The 21696-nt window shown below is 44.0% G+C and overlaps 1 long non-coding RNA gene across 2 annotated transcripts in view; it reads left to right on the forward strand.

Moving 5' to 3' along the window:
* LOC105676432 (uncharacterized) overlaps nucleotides 1-21696 on the forward strand; it is a 202142-nt gene that overhangs the window by 99744 nt on the left and 80702 nt on the right. For both annotated transcript variants that reach the window (XR_010889123.1, XR_001101388.2), the window contains one exon: nucleotides 5936-5985. This is a non-coding gene — a long non-coding RNA (uncharacterized lncRNA). The remainder of the gene's footprint in view (nucleotides 1-5935; nucleotides 5986-21696) is intronic.

Raw genomic sequence — 21696 nt, forward strand, 5'->3', positions numbered from 1 at the left:
GATTGAGACTTTTGCTTTAATACATTCAGTGTTCTCACTTGTGGGCTGCGATTCTTGAGTGAGTGCTCTATCAATTCTTTGTCTGACTTTATGGACTATTTAGACCTGAGAATATTTGTTGGACGATTCAAACGAGATAACAATACGGTTGAATTTACATAAATAATTTATGCCTTTATTTTTGCTTTATTATTATTTTAATATCGTATCAACGTAAATTCTGATTTATACAAATTCTGAAAAAGAAGACGACGAACCAGTTAATTGTGTCTTATCGAACACATTTCATGGAAACTAATTATTTATTATATGCTATTTGACGACGTTGCTAAAATTTATTTTCAAAATATTTTATAAAAAATTAAATAACTCGTCACATTGTTTAATCGCAATCGAGATTTTAATCGAGGAAATCTGTTATCGCCTGTACGAAATACCCAATTTTCATGGCCATTTGCCATTACTTTGATGTGAATACGTCGGTTAATGAAGTCACCCCGCTGCAAAATTGCCATTTATTCAAACTCGTATCCCGGCAACTTTCAAGAAGAGAATCCATCGGTGGCTGCATCGCCCGGAGGCTTCCGCTGGCGCCTCGTCGGCGTTTCTCAGTCTGTCATTACCATACGCACTCATCCGTTGCGCGCGCTACGCGTACGTGCGTGAGTATATGTGGCGCACCGAGTTGCTCCGTTCGGGACGTCGAAGTGTCTTGTGTGCGATCGCGCAGGAAGCGCGAGAGCACGTGCCGGCCGACCGGGAACTTCGCGATAGCCGCCGTCGTTCCGTCGATCCGCTACTATCAGCTCGTTCGTTTTAATGCGACTTAAGCGACCGTTTCGTTCCGCTTCGCGTGCGAAACGACGCGCGATAGATCGCGGTTTAATGACGCGACGTCGTAAACCCAGCCTTAAAGTTAATAAAAGGCGGAGGGAACGCAGTAATGCGCTCCTAAAATTAACCCAAAACGCGGTAATATCTATCTTTTACTGACTTTTTATCGCAACGTTGTGCATTCTTTCTTAAAACGAAAAGTTTGTTCTCTCGTAAGGTTTAATTTTAACGCGAGTGTCGAAATGCGATATCGTATTCGGCATTTAATCGCGCCAAGGATACGCGTGTACTCAGACTCGGAGTGTATTGTACCGATGACAATGCGTCGGCTATAGCGTGCTGCTTTCGTCTTACTCATCGACGGAAGTCGCCGTTCTTAATTGTTATGCGCGACAAGATGCGCAGAGCTTTGGTCGGTTAACCACCTCGTGGCATTGAAAGTGTTAGAAACTTTCTATGGAAACATTGAATGTTTTGATTTTGACGTAATTCAAACAATAGGACGAACTGAATTTTAGTCTATTCTTCTTTATCAATTTTCTAAATTTATCACTGCATATTGAAGCTTTTATAAAAGTTGAGATTTACGATTTTTTTTCATCAATTTTTCATATAAATTGATGTCTGCAATATCGCGCAAATTGTTGAAGAGTAATTTGCTGGCGAGAAGGAGAATTATAACACCTTTTCTGCGCAAGGCCACGCATACGGCACGTCGACAAGATAATTATTGCAAAAGCTGTTTCAACAGGGACGATCATCTAGTTGCGCATCGCGACGAGGTTGTATGCGTTGTACGCGTCGTTACGCATGCGGTCGTTGGGAGTGAAAGATTACGATACATGCGACACGAAGTCGCCCTTGTGTGCGATTCGATATGCTACCACAGCCGCGCATCGTTTGCAATCGCTTCTTGCAGTTGTGCTTATTTGCGAAGCATATTTTCGAAAGTCTACGGAAGATTTGCGAGAGCTGCGAAGAATAATGTATGCTTGAATTTTCATGCGGAAAAAGTTTCAATACTCACGATAAGAGGAAAGTTGCGGAAGACGCGAGAAGAGCGTGAGTATGCAATAACAAGACGCTCGCATATGACCGATATTTGAAATAGATGATGAGAATCAATCATTAGAGATCGCGGATACCGATCTAGCGATAATTCAACGACAAATACGAAATGCAAGGAGCACATTTCGTATGCGGTCTCCATTAATATTCCTTCGATAAGACACACGAGGCAGTTACTCTCACGTCTCGGAGTCATAAAGGCGATTCGACGACGAATTTTATTGGCTCGTAAATCGGATGACGATCTCGCTGTCTAGCGTCACGTCATCGGTTCGCTTCGCTCGACCGTGAAAATTCATCGGAAAAGAACTTTACGACAAGAATTGTTCATCGGAATACAAATCGGGAGACAAGTATCTGTGTTATCGCGCCCTGCGCGCGCTCGCGATCTGTTACAATAATTTGCTGAGGCCGACGAGTGTTATGCAGGTCCATTCCTCTCTCCGCTAGCCGCCGAAGACGCGTAAAGGTCAACATCGACATAAAGGCCTCCACGGACGCTCCACATCACTGTGCCCGTTGCCATTTCTGGCAAATGAATGCTCTCCATTGCGAGGACCACAAATCGCGAGCGAGATATACTAGGACTGTTAAAGGACACAAGTCGGTGAAGTACTAATACAGAATATTCGACGCGTACAAAGAGAGAGGCTGCAAGCAGATATTGCAACATAAACAAAATCTCGTAACGTATGTAGATAGTTTCAGGATTAATAAGTTGAATTCTCTTGTACAGTTTTTTTTATTAGATTAGATCTTTTGCCTCGTTGATACTTTTCTAATATCTTACGTAACGCTACGCGAATAGCAAGCTTATTAACGAATGATTATCTTCTCTTACTTTCTTTCTTATGAAATTAACAGCTAACGAGAAAGGCATGTTCGCTAATATCTAATGAACCTTAACGGAAATTTCTGCTATAGAAAGCTTTGATATCAGATCGTAGTAACTGCGAGTATGCGTTGAATAATTATTTACACATACACGCGAAATATTTGTATTTTTAAATGTGATATTTTTTCATATACTCGGAATTGCTGGAATAGAAGGATATTTTAAGTTAAATTATATTACACAATTATGCTAACTATCTAGATAGAAATATTGGTAGATTGAGCAAAAATTCTGCCAACATTGTTAACATTTTGCTTTTACTAGGTATTTTAAGACATTCTGATTGATGATTTTAAAAATAAAAGTAAAACTTGATTTGCCTTATAAAAATGTGTAAATTTTAAAGAATTTGAAATTAATATTAAATTACCATTGTTGCATTTTTGAAAAAAAGTATAATTTGTTATATTATTATACTTTCTAAAATGGACATAATATATACAGTGCAAAAATAAAAACGTAATTGCCTTGCGTTAGCACAAGATTTTCTTTTGCCACAGTGAGCGAATAATCCACTGTAGGCAACACAGGCATTGTTGCCTCTTTGTGCGCATACCGTTACAGATATTATACTCTGGAGCGCGGTGTGTGCGTGGCGTCGCCCATGGCGAGTGCTCCGCGATCGACTTGATGAAACGAAAGGAAGCGATTGTTCTAAGAGAGGAGCGAGCGCGAGCGCGTTTTTATCCATCCCTGCTCTTTCACCTCGATCCTTCCTCTCGCCTGTTGCTCGCGTTCAATGGGCTGGGATTCAGAGCAGCGGGGAAAGGCGGTGATCCCGACCAGTTGCCAGGAGGAAGAGCGAACTTGTAAAATCACGCGGAGGTCACTCGGAGCACGCGAACTGGCGCGCATGCCGCGCGAACGGTCTCGATACGCACCACCACCCGCTGTCGCTTGTTCATGATGCGCCTTGTCCTCGACTTCTCTCGCCATATCGAGAGGTAAACGCACGCCTCGAGATATCTCGCTGTGTGCATTCTGTGATCCACTGAACTGCGGGACGCGACGGATAATACATAACGTTTCCCAAAGGCGATGCCGTAAAGAAAATATTATACGCGACTAGCACAATTGCCGCGAATGAGTTAATTTTAACGATTTGTAAATATGAAATTTTTTTGAAACTTTACAAAAGAGATCTGTAGACTTAGAAAATTTAAAAACATAAACTATCATACTAAAATAATATTACCGGACGAAGTTTCCGCGTTAATTAAAAAAAATTGAGATATTTGTGTTCCGGCTAGGAGTCACAAGTGTTGAAGTGCTAAATTCGAATACATACAACGCTTGAAACACCGGGGCAATGATTCTCGAGAAAATACGAAGAGGTCGATACGTCGCTGAAAGTGAAAAGGCGATTAGGGGATAGGTGAGAGAGGCCAGGGGGGCGAGTGGAGAGAGAAAGCGAAGGTACGCAGCGCGCGCGAGATCGCGGCGGCGCATCGGTGGTGGCGATAGCTGTTACACTTGAAATTGCTCTCTCGCTTCTCTCTCTCTCTTTCTCTTTCTCTCGGATGGCGCGCGTAAAAATCGCATCGCGATCGGCTCTCTCGGCGAGACGCTCGCGCGCGCGATCGGGCGCGGGCAACCAACCCAGGCAAATGTCAGGTCGTGACTTTCATGCGGTCTACCACCTGCCATGGGATCGGTAAGTGCGTCGTTATTAATGGCGTCCCGATCCGATCGCATCCGGAATAGGCGTAGGTCTACGACGATGCCTCGATATTGCCTCGCTCCGCCGCTCTTCTCGCTGCGGGCATTCGATCGTTGTTTGCTCGTCGCGTACATGCTGCTCGGATGGACCGAGTTTATTCAAGAGCGTTTCTCGCAGATCTCAAGGATGGTCGCACGGAGGTGCGAGCGGCTGGAAGCGACGCACTTTTGCAAATATCGCGTTGCTGTTACGAGCTGTTCCGATACAAGCGTTTGCCGCAATTGTATTTCACAAAGCAGCTGGAATCTAGCGTATTGTGTACTCATTTCATGCTGCGATTGCCACTTTTACAACCTACGTGTTACACTTACGTGTATCGCTCGCTACAGAATTATTATCCTTCTTTCAGCCATTCGTAGTTGTAGTCGTTTTATTCATGGCTCAAACGCGTTGCTCAGTTTTTCCGAGAACTTTTCGAAACGCCGATAGTGACGCAAGGTTCGAGAAATCAAGGGCTGCGCGAACGCGTCGGCGGCACGCTAGCAGCCAGTGTGACACGTTTCGGTGTGGTAATACAGTTGCCTCGATTACGCCGAGTAATCATATCGACTCCTACGCGACGCAATTGACCTGCCCGGGATTACGCGATCGCGCATTACCGCGCCGATTCGACGACGAATGGATGCGAGATCATCTGTCGATCTTTTTTACGGTGTGAACATATTCCGTTCGTTACGTAAGTGGAGCGTGGGAAAGTGAATTATTTATTACACACTGTGCGTTTGCAAAGTTCAATACGAATACTATTATCGTGCTTATTGAAGCACGCGTTTCATGCGCAATCGTGCTCCGCTTGAGTTCGAACTCATTATAAAGAATAGAGGAGCCTTTTAGATCGTAATAACGGATACGTCAGGCATCCTACGGAGTACTTCCGTCTTCATTTCGCTCTCAGTCTGAATGAAGTCCGCAAAATGAAACGATATGCCCATCTGACTTGGAAAATTTATCGTAAACGTTTAAAATTTGAGAGTCTCTTCGCCCGCTCGTCGTGTCTCTTTTTCGTGTTGTTCCCGCGAGCCATACGCCAGCTCGACTCGATCCAAAAAAGGACTGCCCGTTCTCTCGTAAATCGAGAACATCGCGGAATCTTCGGCCCGAGGCCAAATTCGTCGTACGTACGTACGTACACTCGCACCGAATCGCCTGAATGCGCTCGCGTGATATATCGATGACACGAGCGTGGGTGTACCGGAAAATCGATCTGGCCACGACGAAAGGGAAGGAGAGACAAGAAGGGAGGGAAACATACTTATTAAACAAAACATTTTCTCACGGTTAGAACGCGAGGAACTCGCTAGAATGTGTTGCATCGAATTTACCTCGTGATTGCGATTGTCTTAATTCCGTAGAAAACGAAGTTCAAACAGAATGTAATCTATTTTGATTTATGTACGCAAGTTTTTTTTCTGTTTCAGAAACGTATTCTTTGGTGAATTCGGAGGCGATTTTTTTCCCCGACGAAAAAGTGAGTAAACTTTTTTATTTTAAAATTTTGACAAAAATCTAAAAATCTCATAGCGAATTTGTATCACAATATAAAAAAAAAAATATCGATACAAACAGTATTATATCGATATTTGCTTAGAAGCAAATTGCGCGTAAAAGGGAAGACAATTTTCCATTCCGCTTTAAACACAATGATAGCAATCGTGTTAACGACGTAAAGAACTCGCAATTGTTTTTGCATCGCAGTCGAGCGCAGGAAAACGGAAACGGCATGCATCGCGCGCGGGCTCCGCTCGAGAGATGATCTCCTCCTCGTGCGCTCGCTCGACCGCTGCACAGGTACTCCTTTTTTTTTCCTCCGCAGAGCGAGCGGTTGCGATTCCGCGATTTACGATTCGTTCCCCGCCGTCGCGGATTCCCGGGGACAGGCAGCGCGACGCTTTATCGAGCGCACCGCGGTAACCTTTCCATAACTATCGCGTCTGTTGCCGTAGATCAACGGTAACGCCGGCGACCAATTTACCGAGCGACCTCTCGGCCGACCTCTTCTCCGCCAGGCCTCCTTTCCGCAGGTAATACACGTATCTTGCAAATATATATCCCATCCGCGACGTATAACCCGTGCACTCTCGCAGAGTGCATCGCGTACGCTTAGCCGGGTCCGGTGAGCGACGACGATGAAGACGATGACACGATGGCGCAACCGTAAATGACGGTGAACCACGATGATGACGACGACGACGACGACGACGACGACGATTCGAAGGACTGCGGCAGGCAAAGTACGCGACCGCCCGTGCGAACGCGCGAATAAATTTGCGATTGCGTCGACCGGCAACTATGTCGTTTTGTTGCTCGCTTAATAAGCCGCACGTTTGCATGTTTACGACCCTGTGTTGTAGTAGCGCGAACTGAAAGCAGTAGCGCTGCAGTTTGACGTCTCAGCGCAATAAAATATATCTTGAATTTTGAAATCTGTCTTACGTTTAGTAATGAAGTGCGGGTTAGCGTATCCGTTTAGTCAATCGAAAAAATGCAAAGTCAGTAAACCGGGTATCCCGCGGTGCATGTTTATCTATTGACAATGAGAATACTAAAGAGATAATATGGAGATGCATTGCGAGCCGATGTTGAATAGTGCAGGATTTTTTTTCATAAAGGCTTTGCAATTCAATTGCTGCATAGATTAAACATGGCGAGTGTTCACGGCACGCGCGCTCACAGAATAGGAACTTAATTTTACGAGTGCTACATTCTAAGCGGAATTTTCGCAATTCTAATTATAACAAATAGCAGTTTAATTGATACAAAAATGATTGAATATTCATGAGCGACGACGAAGTCGCGCGGCATTATTTTACTCCCGGCGTTTATCTTCCTTCTATCTAAATTCACTTTCCGGAGTAGTGGAGTCGCGTCGGTTTTACGGTTGTTATTGCATATCTGCGACGCTTCCCGTTACATTCCAGGCAGGCTCGTCGACGCGTCGTTAAGCCGGGAGAAAGGCTGGCCTACGTCCTACGTATATATGTTAATTGCGTTAAACCGACGAAACCGCGATCAGCATAATGAAACGGACAATCAGCGTACGCTGCTCGGACTCGCGTCACGATTTCACATTATAATGCCCCCGTGATGCGGCCGTAGCGCACGGTGGCCGGTAAACTTTACATCCCCCCGCGAGCGCGGCTAGGCGAGTACATTAGACCGGGGAACATGTCGCGATCTTTTTTTTTTTTTCGTCCTGTCGGCGAACGAGAAAATCGCTGCTGCCCCGAGACCCCGATTGCGGGACGTATGTACACGTCGAGCTTTACGATTGACCTCATACATTAATGTAAACGCTCCGCTTGTGCCGGTAGTGTAGACGAGAGAGAAAAGAACAATCGCGAATGCGAGCAGAAAGAGATGGAAGTAACGAACTCGCGAATCGGCCCTTCGGGGAAAGACGGACGCGAGATGCGGAGGAAGAAGCTCTAACGGAGCGAAGATAGATGGTCAGAGACTCGCGAGCGAGGCAAAGCGCGGAAGGGCACAGGAGAGGGAAAAGTACGCTCGTAAGAAACGCAGAGTCGAGATTCATTGTCGGCGCGCAGCGGTCGGCGGGCTCGTACGTTTCGTCGTCGGTCTAGTCGGCTCGACGTGTCGCGTGCGACCGATCGATCGATCGATCGACTTATCCTGCCGCGGATCGGTTTTACCGCGCGTACCTGTTGCATTCACCGATGCGTTCCGGGAGGCAGGCTCGCCTCGCAAGCGGCGGTGCATTTTGTGAAAACTTTCCTCCGTGAATCCCGAACGACCGGAAGGAGGGCTTGTCTCGGCGAGGAGTACGCGTACATGTACTTATGATGCCAACCCTCTCGCGACCGGCCCGTAAATCAGACTGCACTTCTTGCGTGCCAATCGCTCGCCATTACTGCTGGGTCAGAGGGGACCCTGTCGACGACTCCGCTCGGCTGCGATCTTTCCGTTTGCGAGGATAAACCTCGTAAACACGCAGAATATTTTTTCATCTCTTCGGCACTATTTGCGATTTCTCGATGTGCAAATGAAGATCCGTCGTCGCCTCTGGGGAATAATGCTTTCTAATTGCTATAGTTTGTGCAAATTAGTATCTTTTTATGCGTCTACTGATTGCACTATAAAAACGCTGTGCCGTATGAGTAACTCTCTACGCGATATAACATTCATGAGAAAATGATAAATTCTTAGATCTGCAATAAAATCTTAACGCTGCAATAAAGGATCGCTACGATGAATACGGAATGGAAGGAAAGTAGTTTTCGCTAATTTTTATTGAGAGAAAAGATGATAAAGGAAATAAAGTACGATTATGTTTGCCTTTCCAGTAAATTAGTTTTTAATTTATATCGCAATAACAAGCGATACACCGTACGAAAAGTAAGAATGTACGACATCCGTGTGTTTGAAATATTATTACCTGTAATTGCTGACCCCCGGTCGCGTGTCAACGCAAATAAATGGTGCCGCCGACGTGTTTTTGCGCGGAGCGATTTCGCGACTGAGGTTGAGAACCACGATGTCATCTTCTCGCGGCGGAGTCACGGAGAGGTCGCTTTCGAGAGTTAGGCTCTATGATCCTGCGCGCGTAGCACAACCGGTTGTCTCTTCTTTTTTCAATGCCCGGGCTCTTCGCTCTGTATGCGTGCACCTGTACACGCGCGCACGTTTATTCACCGACGATGGTCCGCGGCGACGTGTCTGTGGGCGACTTCGAACGGATCGCACGCACAATATAGGCAAATACCTGTAATTATATAAATTACGCGGGTTTACAAGTTCTCCAGCATTAATTGCATTAATAACACAACAGGAATCTATAGAAATACATTTTATTTTTTCCATCGATCATTATTTATCTGTCTGACGGACCTTTTGTAATGTAGATGGTAAACTAATTAAAAAAGGTGTTTAACATCACAGGTGAAACGACAAAGGAGTCGAAACTTGGATCGTTAAAATTTACTGTTATGTACAGTATAGATGTAATTGAAATTATGTGTCTTCGAAATATGTTTGAAACGGCGGTACAAGAGAAATATACAAGATACAGAAGACGATGCAGCTTGCGTAATGTTGCACAGCAGAACGCAGCTTGTTGCGCAACGGTGCAACAGGTTCGCCGAAAGGCGTGCGTCGTGTTACGTCGACCCCGATTTATTTGTAATATCGCGGCAGCCCGACATTTCCCTGCCGGGGTCCGCGTCGCGTCCTCGCGCGTTCCCGCGAAAGCGATCGGCTTCGAGATCCCCATATCTGCGGTTACCCAATGGCGTGTCCTCTTTGGCGGTAGATTACAAGGATTATACAACGACGATGCACCTGCAAATTTTTATCGGTTAATTGTCACAATCTTTTTTTTTTTTTTTTTTTTTACATCACTATGGTGCAACGTCGCCGCGATCACCACTGACGGTCCAAGAGTGTCTGATGTCTCGTTTCGTCGACATAGGTGTGCTCTTTAGCAGCTAGTGCGGAGAAGAGCTGACCTTTGATCCTCATATTGTCCTTCTTGTCGCCTTCCTTCTCTCTTTATCGCTCGTTGTTCATACCGCGCGCTTTTGTATCTCCCCCGTTCTCTTCCCAGGGATATAAGTCGGGAACTGGTAAAGCGACATAGGGCGCTCGGTTACGACAGGTCGTAACGCGACGAGCGTGTCTAATAGTTCGCGATAACGCGCTCCGATGATATTCTTCGTGGCGTATCGCCTTCGGTGTGGTCCGCGTAAGACGCGCGATTAAATGCCCACGTATTCGCGGCGGTGGTTACATCCGCTCTATTCCCCCCCCCCCCCCGTGACCCCGGGAGCGTAGCTTACATGTGGTAGCCTCGCGTCGTACAAACGGAGGCGGATTAACATTCGTCGTGGCTGCCGTTTTGATTTATTCTGTCCTGCTTCGCTTCCACCATCCTCGTATTTTAACGACGGGTATGATTTACTTCGGTCGAATTCAAATTCGCGCGCTGTTTATTAAATTGTTTATGTTAATAAATTGACCGTGACAGATTTACGACAAGTTTTATATTCGCTGGATTCAAATCTGAAATTCGAATTCCTTTCTTATGCTAACAATGAATGTATCGGATTGTCGTCCCAAATTTTGTTGAGAAACTTAATAAGAATATACACATATGCATTCTTTATGATCTACATATAAATTAAATGCAAATGTTGAAATTATTAAAAATGGTTTTTTATAGGCGAAACTATGAGGCGATGATACTGTAAGCAAGATTTGTGTTAAATATGTACGTTTCAATTTTTATGACTTTATCTATTAAAGTGAACTCGCAGTGACAAATGGACATGACGCAACGGTTGCACACATCGACGAAAATTGATTGCTATCTTATGGCCTATTCGATGTAAATTTTGTAGAAAGGAGACGTTAAAGCGTTTCACGCGGGATCGATGCGATTGTCGAGTCACCGAGTAACATCGAAGTGAGTAAGAGTATCCCGAGATCGGGTTAACGAAACAAGTCACTCGTTAAATTCTGAATAAAAAATCTGTAATGGAAGGAAAGTGCGCAATGTCCTAATATATTCGTTAGTTGGTGTAATACTAATATTTATGATTTCATTACTGTTCAAGGATTTGTAACGTTATCATAACATACTGTTCTTTATAATATCTCTCTCATTAATTTACTTGTCGCAATTAGTTATCGTATTCGAGAGAGAGAAATTTGTATAAACACATATTCAAGGTTTAATAAAGCAGATTGTGTGTGTGGGCGTTAAATTAAACGCATTTACGAAAAGTGATAAGCTCACACACAACACATATTTTAAATCCAATTGGTACCGAAAGTTTATTTCATGGTGATAATTTCACGGCAGCATTAAAATGTAAAAGGCCACATATAAGTTATGAAAGCGATTGACGCCGGGGGTAGCATTAAAACGCGTGATTTAATTGCCGGGCTTGTAGCGATCAATTGCCAAGATTATTTGAAATCGTATCGAGGACGCGACGTTTTAAATGTCGCCACGACACCGTCTCCATGCGTAATCGAGATGTAATCGCGAATGTCCTCGAGTCAGGATTATTTCTGCGAATTATTTCACCTGGCCGAAGGCGCGCGAGGATCGATAACTAATTATTCTTCAGTATAAATACTCACGCTTTCACTGGCGGCGAGAAAGCTTGATAAAAATAAGCGGATGCACAGTGCGGGTTCTCATTCCATCTGATTCCATATTCGTCAAGCGCGGTGTAGATGAAAGCCTAATGATATTAATGAGTTATATCACTTACATTTAACGAGACTTTCATCTCTAATTATAGGCTAGTCGCAGACTAATCTGGTTTAAAGTCATTATCTTAAAGTTACGAGTTGAAAAACGAGCGCCAATTAATTTTATTATTCAAAAGCGTTGTAATTAATTTCATATTTCATATTTGATAAAGAGTACGTTCCCTTAAAAGTATAATTATCTGAAATATGAGTGTTACACTAAATAGGATACAAAATGACTAGTTACACGCGATGAGGAAATATTCATTTGTAGGAGTGAGGAAGAAACCACAGGTGATATCGAGGGCGAACGAGAGCGTTTGCATTGCCAGAGTTCTGTCGCGAAGTCGCGATACGCTCTATCTGCGGACCCTCCCTATAATCGTGGATCCGAATGTACGGCTTTTGAAATCGGATCCGCCAGATATTCCTCGACCCGGGATCCGGGCTACGGGATTGCCCGCGGTGAACAGAGGAGGGTTGGGGCGAGGCCCATCGTCTCAGTTACAATTTGTGTTCGCACTTAAAAGAAACATTACCTGGTGGGACCGGGTCGAGGATAGCGCGGACGCCTCGTGTGTGGTCCTACATAACGTCCCGGCCGTATCTCGAATCGTTCGTTACCGATTCGATTGGAGTCGCGTTCGGGGCACCTTCCAGCTGGGAAGAAGGCCTCACCCTTAAGAAGTGCTGCCACTTAAAAGTAGAGTTCCCCCCTTTGATTCCGTCGTCGTCGTAAAGGATAACCGAACTGATAATAACGCTCGCTTTTTCGGAGTAGATCGCAGAGGGGAAGGGTCGCTTCGACTTTAGCCGTTCTACATGGCGATATTTCAGTTGGAATTATTGAAATCCCCTCTTATTTTCTTTTTAAATAAATGGTAGCGAGAAAGAAATGCAGTTAAATATTACAGACAAATATTTGAATTTTTTCTATTAATTTTTCTTTTTTTCTCATTTTTCATCTTGCAGCAACTTGTTTTTTTTTTTTTTTTTTCAAGATTGCCAAGTAAATGTGAAATAATTGGAAGACGACGTGAGTGGCAAAGTGAGAAGAAAGAAAAATTGAAAAAAGAAAGTTTAACTGCATTACTGCCTTACGATTATTTATTTTTATTATATTTTTTAATTTTATTATTAGTCGCTACAAAAAAAGATATAACTGTTTAATATTAAGTGAAAGGCATCATTACATTAAAATGCGAATTAAGATCTTACAAACACAGATGATTATACATTCGGAATTAATTCGAATTTGCTTTTACATCAATATCAACATAAAATTGCCTCTCCCAATCTCAATCACTTCTCCTCCTTTCTCATCTTGTTACCAAAAAAAGAAAATAGTTATCGCTTCTGGACGAGTGACATACGCGCGCGATCGTTTCCTACGAAATCAACGGAATTCTAAATGAGCGCTCTCCGATCTTTTCGAATGTCCGGATAACTAATGGCGTTTCGGAAATCGGGCAGCCTAATTTGAATAGTTTGGTAATTCTCCCGCGGTTGCATCGATTCTCAAGTTGGCTCTCAAGCAATGGCTCTCAAGTTTCGTGTCCCACACGAAAGTAGATTTCCTGATTTTTTAAATTGCAGATGCAAAATGATTAATTTTATACGATGCTTACTGGTTAATACTTGTTTAAGATTCATGTGCTTCCAAATGTTTAATTTTAATATAATATACATAATATAGAACACAACATGTTTCGGCACTTACCGTGAGAATCCTTCAGTTCGTTAAATAATCATATGACAGCTCAACGGTGATCTACGATAAGTCTGCAAATTTATTATTCAAAATCGTTCCCGGACATATATGTATTACAATCGATACAATCTTCTTTCAGATGGACATATCGCATAGTCTGCATTTAAATTCTGATGGAATTGAAAAAATGTCGTAAATTATCGGTAGTTCTGGACGATTAGAGTCCGAGTGACCGGTTGTGATTCGCGATTTAGAATTCCCACGATATCAATCAAGATATTCAGTGTGACCTGAACGTATAAACGAGAAATTCGTGCGGAAGAATTCTGCGAGGAATTCGGCAGGGTATAGCTTGCTGTTCGAACTGGTATTTGCGAAATTATCCTTCATCGGTATTTTATTTCCAGTTTTGCGAGGCGTGGTTTTATAATCGCGCAAAATAATCGCATAAAAAAATTTTAATTAAAGTAATAAAAATTTTTGTTTTTGTACTATGGCAATAATTTCCAAGAATTCTAATCTTTTTCAATATTTATTTTTTTAAGTATAATTACTGTGTGTATGATGGGCATAATTCGATATTTTAAAACATAATATTTGTTATGTTTGCAAATACAAAACATTTGCCGTTTATCTAAAAAATTAATAATTTGTTTCGACATCAATATAACAAATAAGTATACTTAATTCGTCGAAATTAATTGCTCGATAATTGCGCTTACTTCAGACTAAGTCGCCACGAGCGCGTGGTCCATAAATTCATATCGTAAAAAGTCGATTCCGTAGAAAGTCGACTTTTCGCGCAGTACAGAAAGCGGCATTCTGTATATCTTCTTGCGCGTTTACAGCGTTCCATTCGCATTATAATACGATGATCTTTATGGCGCGTGCTTTTAGAGCGGCATGATGTTGTGCGGAAAAACGGAGAAACCAGAAACAAGCCGAGTGGAATTGACATCGACACTGACGAACGGGCGAATGTCCTCTCTGAGCAGTTTCGAAATCGAATTATTTATTCTCGCGACGGTGCGATATTGGGACGACCAGTCGTAAAACTCAAAGCGGGTCTGATGTATCTTAAAATCCCGGGTTTTTCGTCCGTGGAGCGCACAGGCTGCTTCAGATAAGGCTCCGAAATTGATGGCAAATAACGGCATTAAATCTCGGTTAAATCGCGCATGATTGGAATTGGTTGTCGCGTTATATGTCAATCGCGCGTACCTGTGATACACACGCATACACGCAGACGCGGTCGTCCTACCATTTTCGAGTACAGCGGTTGAGTAACGCAATATCGAGATTAATAGCGAAATTATACCATTAAGTAGATTCCGCGCGCGAGTATCCGGCGCCCGAGATAAAAACTCGCCTGATCATTTTGAATGCCACGTGAGAATTCGCCCGATCGGATTAGCAATCGATCCATATGCCATAGTTTAAAATTATCAGTGATTGTTGTCGAGTCGAGTTTAGTGTTGAATCTCTCATTCTTTTGCAATCCTCAAAAAAATATCACAAATTGTACGATTAATTTTCATGAGAGGAAAAAATTAATTTACAACAAAAATATATCCATTTTTAACAGTATTATGTATCGATTTATCCGTCGAAATTGGATTTTGATGGCGGTCTTCGTGTAAAAAAGAATTCGACGCTGTTGCGCGTTTCGCGGGAAAGAAAAGCATCGAATTAATTCATTCTGCTGCTACTACCATCGGTCGCGGTGTCGTTCGGCTACTGCGTACGATACGTATTCGGGATGGGACGCACTCGCCGGCGAGATCGTCGTCGCACGTTTGTCTACTGGCACGCACCGGTTCGCTAAATGTGCGTCCAGTTACCGACGAGACCGCCATGTAATACGAGCTTTAATGCCGCAGGCAGCGGCTTATTAGCCGCGAGAACGAAGAGAACGGATGACGAGTGAGCTTCCTTCGCGCGGAGGCGACGCTAAAACATCATGATGTTGTGGACAGACGAAAAAAAGACGAAGATACGGGAAATAAAGGGAGGTGACGCGCGAGATACGAAAGAGACGACATCCTGAGGGAGAATGAGATCGGTAGAGAAAGGGCGAGGGAAAAAGAACAGAGCCGGTATCCGCGTAACGAAGGAGAGCGACGTCACCGTCGCGCATCGATAGATCTATGAGACCGCTACCAGTTTTTCTCGCCACGGCGGTTTCGATCTAACGCGATCTTACAACGCCGCGCATTCATTTCCGCGCGCAGCAATCGCATTTAAGAATCGCCAACTTCCTGGGAACGATCGGCGCCAAATCCATCACCGATCTTGACGAATCTTCGCACCGCTTCGCGACAGCACGCTGCTACGAGAACAGGATTCGTTTATCGTTCAATAAATTACGAACGCTGCACGAAACGGCGAACGAGTTACATTCCGCTCGCGAAATGATCGATCGTGGCGATGATTGCCGGTATCGCCGCCGCGGCGATCGCGATGCATTTACGAAAGATTGCACGAAGATTCCGCGTGAGATTTCCGGTGAAATTTTCAAGCGAGCCACGCCTCTCGCGAAAATAAGTAGTGCGGTGTTCAATCTTTGTTCGTGCGTTCGCTGGCATTTCTGCAGAACTGACGTGTTAAGTCATCGAAATTGATTAACCTTGTCACCGACGGTGAACCGCCGATATCGATCCCAGAATGACTTTCGAAACGCGCGACACGTGCAGTTTCTTGTACGCTCCGACATACATAATTTCGAAACAAGTTAATCGATATTTTTACGAGGCCTTTTAGCACACAGATCGCCAAAAGTCCTGATAAAGAGATTAAATTAATTTGTGTAAAAAAAAAACAATTAATAACCAAAGATCACCTGATACTTTATAAATTGCATCTTCTTTTTATGAATAATTTAAGACAGATATTGTGAAATATTTTTTATAAACTTGGAATATAAATTTTTGAAAACTTGAAATTCTAGATTATTTCATTAATTTGCTGACCTATAGATATGATCTTTTGTGTCATGAAAAAAGATAATAAATCAATTTCTGAAACTTCAATATACTTCAGATTTTTCTCGAAATAAAAATAAGATGAATAAATTTTTGGAACCTAAAAAGTGATGTAGCTTGAATATGCACGTAAACATATCACTCGACTGAACACAATATCGGTGTTAAATAGAAATCGTGGCCCTGAACTACGGTTTACGCGAGTCAGAATCGATTCATAGTGCTCTAAATTTACGCGACAAGTTCGTGTGCAGTATGCTCTCGCCAATGTAACATTTGCCATTTGCTCCGCCTCTCTAGCTGGCCGATTTATCGATCGATTTATCGATCGATTTATCGTTTGTCTCTCGCCGTTGTCTCTCGGTAAGCACCGACTCGGTATGCACGACGATAACACCGTCACGATACGATATTTACGTTCGACGATCAACTCTGTAGGCCGGAACGCGGACGGCCTTCGTCATGTTAATCGCGCGCGGCGGGATAATCTAGCGAATTACTGAATTGCGAATGAATATTTAACGCTCCACAAATCACGCGGCGTATCGCTATTTGCATACGTCTGATAAGCCCCCGGCGTCCGTGATATAGTATCCGCGCTGAAATATCGTGTATTACCGACCTGTTATCCGAGAATTAGTAACTTACCGATTAGTCGGCCGATTAGCGCGCGCACTCATAAATCGCATTTAATTAATTACGTCAAGGCATTGCCGCTCGCACGAGCGGCGAGCTTTCCGCGTCATCGGCATCGGATATATCGCTGGCGCAGCTTCCGATTTAAATCGCGCGCCGGACCGCATCGGCACGCTGAGATTCTATTCAGCGGTTTCGCGCGGTTTCATTCTCCTTTTCTCTCCCTCGAGAGAACAGCCGCGCATTATCTCCGCCCGCCCCGTTACGAGCTAGTAGGCGAGCGCGAACCTACTGTGCGCGCGGCCGCGATTTGCATCTGGCGCTTGTTAGCCACTCGAGAGCGATTTTCTCAGCAGCCATGAAAAATCGATCTAATCTTCGCTGGGTGCCTTCTCGGATGGCCATCTGCCAGATAAGTTACGACACTCCGCGAAGACGTCTCGCTCGCATACGCGGAAACCAGGACCACCGCGCTGCGAATAGCCGTGACTGGAAGCGGATTTTCTCGTTGCAATCATTCAATAGATACATAATCTATTATTCAATGGCGGATATATAATATCTTACTTAATAGTAAATACATCTAGATATCGCAGGATACATTTTAATATGTATAAGTATTAAATAACATTCAGAGAATTTAGCGATATAATCTTTATCTCCGTTCCATGCACTGCTCTTTAAACATACATGAATATGCAATTTTATGTGACTCATAAACGGGAAGAAAAATGCGCTGATTCGACGATTCATGGAAGAATTTCTTCATTTCTTTCGCTTTCTCCCAGTTTTATAGTCAATTAATCACGGGCGGCAGCTACGTGCTACGGGCGCGTAAGCGTGCACGCGCGCGAGGCGTTGGTGTTTCGTTCGCGATTAACGCGCGAAATTTTACGACCCATCGACGCACCGTTTATTAAGAATCCCCAAGCAGAAGCATCGCGCGGCGAAGCGAGCTCGTTCGGGCGCGCGCATTACTATTGCAACGGAGATGAATCGTATTCCCACAAGACACGTAGAGGGATTATATAACCTTTGATCTTCCTTACAACGGTTCATCCATTGTAGAGGTTCTTTCTCCGAACCGCGTGCGCGGGATCTAAATTATTGCTTAGAACTTTCTTAAAGAGCGTAGATTATTATTTATCATCGTGATTTACGCAAATGACCGAACATTTTGAGCCACCAGATGTTCGCGTTTAATAGTTACGTGCGGCATTTTATGCGCGCGGCCGCGATCATCTCGTAAGTAACGTTGCTAGATAGATCGATATCACATCTATCCCGCGTCGTTTCACATTATAAACGATTTACCTTTTAATCTAACAAATGGACGATATCTTTTCGGGCAGAGTGGAGATACATATTATTAAGTAATATAAATTTTAAGTGAAAGCTAAATTGATGTGCTTACATTTGTCATTCAATAATATCGATATCTTACTCCTTAAATCATACCGCTTAGGTGTGTCAATTTATTTACAAATAAATCAATAACGAGTTTTTATTTTTTCTTTACACAATTTCTAATAAATTTGAAGACGAGAAAATTTAGATAATTTATCAATAAGATGTGATATCCATTAGAACAGTTATTACCTTTGCGTATCACTTTGGGCCAATTTAAAAGAACACTAGGTTTCTTCGAAGCGAGGAAACCCTTCATTGCGGACGTTGTCGTAATCGTCATCGTATCTCTTCTGGTTATCATCGACGGGGATTGCGATATACCGGAATGGCGCGATCCTTGCACAGATACGTGGCGTAGGAGTAGAGCGACGCGCCGGTCGTTCGTATACGTATACGGCGATTGGTAAGCGGGTGATGACTTAGCCACGATCGGGCCATCACGTCCATAGCGTGCTCTGGCCATCCGTCGACTCGCTCCATATAATTTGGAGCGCTCACGTGACCCTGAAACGACCGAGGTCAACGCCACATTTGTAATCTTCGAGACGCCGGCGCGACCTGTTCGCACGTTGTTCTTGCGCCTATTACCTGTGCGGCAGGTACACGACGATGACGATGATAGCGGTGACGCGACCAACGACAATGACGGCACTAGGACCGACGAATCGTTGATACTTGCTTAGGTTGATATCCGGTGAACGAAATTGCGATTATTGCGCTGTAACACGAGATCATGTCTTATTCATAATAATCTTTGTATTTTTATAAATGCTTATTCCGTCAATAATTGAAATAATAATTTAATGAACAAATAATGCTAGTAGTTTGTGTTAATTGTTTTGAAATACATTAAATTATGAATTCTCTTTCATATGCATTTGAAAAAGTAATATTTAAATTTAGGTTTGTCTTTTTTATCGCAGCTCTTACCTCAGTTAATATATGTATCTATTCAATAATTATGTCTGACATCATTATTATTTATTATGCGGAATATCATTATCGAAATTTATAGAGTTAGGATAATGTATGTATAATACATGAAAAGTAATCGCCATTTAAATATCTTCCTCTAAATGCATAAATATATAGTACGCGGAGAATATACGCCCTGAAAACGGAGATGCTTATTCCTTCCCACGGGATGCCATGTCGCGTGCGCCTTACGTAGCACATACAATCACGCAGAAAGGTCCCCGGGGTGTCCGAGTCGCGCCGGCCAGGAATCCTTGATCTCCGTAAGAAATAAGAAGCGAGTCGCGGCGGTGGGGGGCAGCAACAAAAGCGCGAGGAAGGAACCGTACCGGTCACCCGGAGAATTTTTCGGCGACCGCTCTACATATATTTCAACTAGACGGGGATATATTTCGAAGGCGTTTCCTATTTATTTATTTTATCCGTTCGTGGGAGAGAGAGAGAGAGAGAGAGAGAGAGAGGCGCGGGGCGCGCAACGCCGAAGTGGAGATTAAATTCTCCCTGCGTACTGGCGACGACCGCGCGCGGGAGGGTTAAGTTATGCATCTCGGTCGGTCCCTCCCCTCGCGCCTCGGCCCGGAGGACTTATCTTCGGGGCATCTCCCTCTGCGCTCTCGTACACACTTGTGTACCCGCAGCGCCGGAGAACCGCGCCGCGTTCACGGAGGGAATGCTTTGCGGTCGCCTCGTTCGCATCCGCATAAATCACGGATTAAATAAAATAGCCTACCCGCGAGAGTCAAATGAGATGTCAGCGCCGGGGCCCGCCACCCTCGCCGAGGCCCAGACCAAATTGCTCTTCTCGCTGGCCCCTCCGTTCGGCCCTTCCGTTTCTCTCCTCGCGCTTTCGTTTGCGACGGTATCCAGCGACGACGACGACAGATGCATCCGGTGCTCACTGATCTGACTCAACGAGATTGGACCTCCATTTTTCCAACTAAACAAGCCGACGTCTTCTTCGGTCCTAGAGCCGTAAATATCGTTCTTGTAAATGTCCAAGGCGAACTATCCGTTAGCTTGATAGGCCTATTGCTTATTTTAAAATCTCATTTTTTTGTTTTTATAAGAAATCTTTATAAATTATCTTCCTTAATAAAACATACAGTTTAGCAAAATTTTTCAACAACATTTATCACGAAAGTCATAAATTTTATTTAAACACGGGACTATTAACTATATCTATAATATTGTTCGCTGACGGCAATTGAACGTGATCCACCATAGATCACGAAGCCGCGAGGTGCCTTGACGCGCGCTAAAACGCGATACGCCGGACTACAGCGAAGAAGTGATTCTCATCAAAATTACGCCATTATCAGACCCCGCCAGCAACACGCGGCCGATCGCGACGTACCGCTCCGGCCGATTAAACGGCTGAAATTATATCTTCGAACGCCGGCGAATGCCGGCACGTATATTTCGCGCGGGCAGATCCTACATGCGATCGGCGATCCTTGCTCCGGTCACCGTGCGAAAGCTATTTCGCGTGAGCGCAACCTCACCCTCGCCGCGGCAGCGCTACACGGCAACGATAGACGAGTATCAGCGACGTGAACCCGATCGACGTAACGCTCACGAGTGGCGTGTAAGGACGACCGGCGTAGCGCTTGTTGCAAGCCGAGGAGCCGCGTGTACCACAGGCGCCTGCGGGTACCCCGCGGAGCTTCCAACGTTCTTCGTGAACGATCGGTCTTGCTGTAATTGGAGCGATCAGCGCCAGCTTTCGCACGGCACGCGGCGACCTTAGCCGGCGTAGATGAGCTGCGATAGGCCGCGTGACCTTCCAACCGCAAGTTTTTTTCTAAGCGTTCAACTATGCCGCGAAGAAGACATTGTCTGATGTCAAAAATTCGTAATTCAGATGATTTACAGTGATGAAATACTTGAGAAGTTTCATGATTAGAGGAAGAATATTTCTATCTTTATTATTGATATCTGATTGGCTAAACAATTATATATCACGCAATGCTATTTAACGTGATTTAAATTTGTCGCAAATTTTTGTACGTCTATAAATATAAATTTTTCATACGCGTATATGCGAGAGCAAAGGATTTGCGTTTCTATCGGGGACTCTTATCTTCACATTACGAAGACAAGGATTACATTTGTGTCACATACACACGCAAATTACGAGGACATAACAATAATCTAGTCATGGTTGTGAAAGATCAATGCTGAGGTAACTTCCCGGTTAGAGCGAGCAATGACACACACCAACGCCGTTCTTGCGCTACATCCACCTTCTTCA

The sequence above is a fragment of the Linepithema humile genome, chromosome 3 (assembly GCF_040581485.1).
Source record: "Linepithema humile isolate Giens D197 chromosome 3, Lhum_UNIL_v1.0, whole genome shotgun sequence".
NCBI classification, from domain to species: Eukaryota; Metazoa; Arthropoda; class Insecta; order Hymenoptera; family Formicidae; genus Linepithema; species Linepithema humile.